Genomic DNA, 5344 nt, shown 5'->3' with positions numbered 1-5344 from the left:
GTGGTATAGGCTAGAATCAGGAAGCAGCATTCTCTGATCCGAAAGGTCCAACCTTGTCTGTGGCGCTTTGAGTAGGATCACCAAGGGAATGGACTACAGGAGCTTCACCCCGTTCAGATTAGATGACCACTGACCTGGCGTTTGATCTGAAGCAGAGGAGATTAATGACCACTGACCTGGCGTTAATCACTTACAGCCTGCCATGGAATGAATCATCAGAAGTTGAAGTAGACAGTGAAAAAAGTTGATCCAGAAGGAGGAAGCATCTCTGAAGCCTCAACCGTTCTCTTATCATTGATTTCACACCAATTAAGTAATTCTATCTCTATTCTGTTTTTATGCGTTTTTCTCAACAACTATATTTTTTATCTGCCTGACTAAGATCTACAAGATAGTCATTGCTTGTTCAAACCAACAATCTCCGTGGGATCAACCACTACAAAGTTTTTGTTTATTTGTGGCAGTTTTTTTTCTTATTTTTGGAGGTTTATAACCCCCAAAATTTGAGCTGCCACGAGGTCTTTTGTGGGGTTTTTAAAAACTTCCATAATCTATTCAGTAGAGGTTTTGTATATGTTTAGTAAGGGTTTTATATTAGACTTTTGTGGTGGTTTTAAATCACTTTTCTGGCAGTTTAAAACCCCCCACAAATTGATTTTTTAATTTAACTAAAATTAACTATTTTGTGAGATTTTTAAACCTCCACAAATCCTATAATTATTTATTTATTTTTAATTTCAAATCATTCATTAATCTCATCTTATTTACATATTTTCAAATTAAAAATTTATTTTTAATATCAAAATTTAAAAACTAAATCTTTTATAATACAATTCCTCATTATAAGACATAACTCTATATATAAAAAAATTCTCAATGTCAATAGTTCCAAACATAATTACATATAGTATTGTTCTACATAATTATTACTATTTTTCTTTAAAAAATAAAATAAAATAACAACTTCAATATTTTAATATCATCTAATTACATAAAAAGTGATCTGTCAAATACATCTGGATGGCCATAATGAAACCGCACCCTAAACGGAAGCATACATAAAAAAAAGGTAAGCATATGTTGGAGTTTGTACAGTATGATGAACAGCAAGTATCAATGAGTCTTATTATACTTTTAATTACAGAAGGTTGCTAAACTCTCATTTATCAAAATAAAACTCTAAACCAATAGCATTTAAGCAATTAATTACATAAAATTAGCAGATTGAACACCTTATACTGAACACCTTATACTGGAGTTTAAAGCACAAAGTAATAGAAGGAATAACAATTATTAAAGGAAGCTATTCATAGTATACCTTATGAAGATGTAAAGTAACGCCCTTAATAGAAACACTAATATTACTAGGCAGTTCACCATTGCAAAACCTACCAAAACCACATAAAAAAATCATATGAAGGAGGATCAGTCAAAGAGAAGCAACACCACCAAAGGTAGTAGCATCAGTCAAAGACAGAGAAGCAAGAACAAGAAGAAGGAAGAAATACATTAGCGGGATAACACAAAAGCAAGAGAGGTAATTAACCAATTATTAACATATATACACACTAGCTTTTTTCATTAATGCCAATTACTAATAGTTAATTATAATTATTTCTATGCTCTTGTTCAAGATAGCCAAGTGGCCGCAAGAAAGAGTTCTCCTAAAACAAAAAGAAAAGGAAGTTTATATTAAAATAAGTGTAAACAATTAAATATCCCACATCAAGAGCAGTCAGGACATTCAATTTATATTATAATTACACATAGTTTGTACTTAATAGATAAAAGAGCCAGCTCGACTGGAAGAAATTGAAGGTGCATTATATAAAACCAGCACATAAATTTTCTGCTCAATGATGCAATTGGGTTTTTATAATTTAAAGTGATAAGCACAAGAACAAATAATCGAAATTCAATATCTGTTAATATCTATCTGATATGAATTATAACAAATTCAATGAGTAGAGAGAACAAGAGATACTTAACAAGAACAATCTCGAATTTCTTGCCAGCATTTCGAACAGCAAAGATGTGCTCATATTTTGTCTCATGTTTCAACTTGAGAAATGCCTAAAAAATAATAAATCCTCAATGAACAAAGCATTTAAGTAAAACTAAATAGAGTCTAACTGTCAAAGTCAACAACTCAAACTTGATGATGCTTAAATGCATGACCACGAGAGGTTGTAAATTGGAAAGAAAAATAGAATTTTTGCAGGTGGTTAGCTGAGAGCGAAACAATGTTATTTCCAGCCAAATCTAGCATGGATAGCAAAGTGGGAGTATAAAATGAAGCAACAAAATGTTTATGCAAAAGAATTATAAATCAAATTTCAAAACTCAAATTAAATTTAGATGTATTAAGTCTAAACTTAACATAACAAAAAGAAAAGGAAGTTTATATTAAACACAATACAACATGATAAGCATATGAAAATCAGACATACCAACCAACCATCAGCATACTCATACATCCTAAATGTAACAACATAAATCTTTTTAAAAATCCAAAATAGAAACCTACATTTTTTGGGTTTCAATACTTCCAAGATCATTGTCTAGAATTGCAATTTCTGCATTGCGAACTTTAACAATGCCAGTGACATATATTGGCACATGAATTTGGCCTCTGATAGCATAGACTTTTTCTCCATCATCATCATGAAGAATCATCTACAAGATAGGCTCAAAGTTATTTAATTGTGAGGCAGAATAGAAATACACATTGATCCAACTGAAAGGAAAACTAAACTGTAAACAAATAAACATTGTGACTTGTGAAGTGACAAATTAAAAGAAAATATAAGACAATTGGAAATATAAGACAATTAGAACCTGCCACTAGGCTTTCTTTTTCTCCATCCCTGACATTTTCCAAATTCAAAAACCATTCAGCATCACCAATATTAACAAGAATAAAAGAGAGGAAGGAAAGATTTTCAAGCCATTAAAAGGTTCCACATTTGCCTTTAAAAGGACACAGGAAAGTGAAAAAAATTAGACCATCCCACTGTGCGGTATATATTTGCAAACTATTAAAAGGTTCCATATTTTCCCTTAAAAGGACACAGGAAAGTGAAAAAATTCCAGCTCTACTCACTTGTACAAATATTTAATTCCACGCAGGGACTCCAAGGTGTGGCCAAATATTTCCTGTGCTGCAGTTGCTTGAGCATAGTAGGCAAATGTTATCGCACAGAACTGGATCACACTGAAACAGTGAAATAGTAATGTGATTAGATCAGTATATTAGAACTGAAATCATGAACCATTTATAATCATGTCATAAGAAAAACTAGCAGAATTATACTAATTTTTTTTGTCTTCACATACCAATTTTTTTGTCTCCAATAAGTATATCTCCCACATCAAACTTTTGCAAAGAAAAAAAGGATAAAAGTTAGTAAAAAAAAGGGAAATAAAAAATGCATTGTAATTTTTAAGAAAAAAGGCTATATTTAATGATTAGCCTCCCAATATTCTTTTCTTGACACAGACACATAAGTGTGCTTTCCCTTGTAGTGATTGGGATCAACACCTCCAAAAACAAGTTCGCTCCCATTCTCTTCCTCTGGGTTATGGTTCAGCCAAAATCAAAACACCGATTCCTTAACAAAACCTTGATCAAGCATATTGTACCTGTTACACATTATATCTGACAAGAAACAGGAATCAGATGAACTTGAAGAAATGAATAATCAAAATTTGGATGCTAGCAGTACCAAACTGGAACAGCTTTCCCAACTATTATCTCTTAAAAGTGACTAGTGCAAACTAATTAGAATGCTTTGTTCAAACAATTGCAAACAAAAGCTTCAACGTCTTAAATCAATCCTACTACTGAACTTAAAGCAAACTGCATCATGAATTACCATCATCCTCAGAAACTGCAACAAAGTTAGTTAGGCAGTGCATTAACCCTGACATGAGCAAAGATGTTATAATCAATTTATACAATAAAATAGAGAAAACAAGAGTTGGAAAAATAAAATAAATGAAAATGGTTCTACGCACTAACCTGAGGGTCATTGTTGTGCTTATCAAATATCAACAGCCTTTGCTTTGCTCCAATGGTCTCTAATCTGTGTTGTTGTTGTTGGGAAAAGCATCAATTTTCAAGAAAAGGGAAGAATCCATCATGCTGTTGTTGAATCAAGAGCATAATTAATCAATAATCATGAATCAGAGCATGGAGTTGTTGAAACAGGGGGAAAAGGAAGAATAAAATAAAATAAAAATAGCATCAATTATAAAATGATCAAAATGGTGAAATAAAACTCAACAAGAAAGTAATAATTGAATTATTGATTGCTAACTGGTGCACGAAATTGTGATCTCAGGCAACGGCGCCAGAAACTCTGTACGCACGTCTTAATAAATTGTTTTTTATTCACAACTTCGATACAACTAACCAGCAAGTGCACTGGGTCGTCCAAGTAATAAACCTTACATGAGTAAGGGTCGATCCCACGGAGATTGTTGGTATGAAGCAAGCTATGATCACCTTGTAAATCTCAGTCAGGCGGATATAAAATAGTTATGGAGTTTTCGAACATAAATAATAAATAGATAGAAAATAAGGATAGAAACACTTATGTATATCATTGGTGAGAATTTCAGATAAGCGTATAGAGATGCTTTCGTTCCTCTGAACCTTTGCTTTCCTGCTGTCTTCATCCAATCAATCTTACTCCTTTCCATGGCTGGCTTTATGTAAGGACATCACCGTTGTCAATGGCTACTTTTTATCCTCTCTGGAAAATGGTCCGATGCGCTGTCACTGCATGGCTAATCGTCTGGAGGCATCACCCTTGTCAATGGCTGCATCCCATCCTCTTGTGAAAATGGTCCAAATGCTCTGTCACAGCACGGCTAATCATCTGAGGTTCTCGATCATACTGGAATAGGATTCACCCTCCTTTTGCGTCTGTCACTACGCCCAGCACTCGCGAGTTTGAAGTTCGTCACAGTCATTCAATCCCAGAGTCCTACTCGAAATACCACAGACAAGGTTTAGACTTTCCGGACTCTCATGAATGCCGCCATCAATCTAGCTTATACCACGAAGATTCTGATTAAGAGATCCAAGAGATACTCATTCAATCTAAGGTAGAACGGAAGTGGTTGTCAGGCATGCGTTCATAGGGAATGATGATGATTGACACGTTCATCACATTCAGGTTGAAGTATGAATGAATATCTTAGAAGCGGAATAAGTTGAATTGAATAGAAAAACAGTAGTACTTTGCATTAATCTTTGAGGAACAGTAGAGCTCCACACCTTAATCTATGGAGTGTAGAAACTCTACCGTTAAAAATACATAAGTGAATAGAGGGTAAG

The 5344-nt window shown here is 33.6% G+C and overlaps 1 long non-coding RNA gene across 1 annotated transcript; it reads right to left on the bottom strand.

Moving 5' to 3' along the window:
* Nucleotides 1–858: 858 nt before the first annotated feature.
* Nucleotides 859–4162, bottom strand: LOC112740381 (uncharacterized). Its single transcript, XR_011871796.1, has 7 exons — nt 4022–4162; nt 3337–3658; nt 3104–3214; nt 2528–2676; nt 1990–2073; nt 1319–1388; nt 859–1042 (listed from the first exon to the last, which is right to left on the bottom strand). It is a non-coding gene; the product is annotated as an uncharacterized lncRNA (long non-coding RNA).
* Between the last annotated feature and the right edge of the window lie 1182 nt (nt 4163–5344).

The sequence above is a fragment of the Arachis hypogaea genome, chromosome 14 (assembly GCF_003086295.3).
Source record: "Arachis hypogaea cultivar Tifrunner chromosome 14, arahy.Tifrunner.gnm2.J5K5, whole genome shotgun sequence".
NCBI classification, from domain to species: Eukaryota; Viridiplantae; Streptophyta; class Magnoliopsida; order Fabales; family Fabaceae; genus Arachis; species Arachis hypogaea.
Note: the sequence above shows the minus strand (reverse complement) of the source record. Positions and strands in the feature narration are given on the sequence as shown.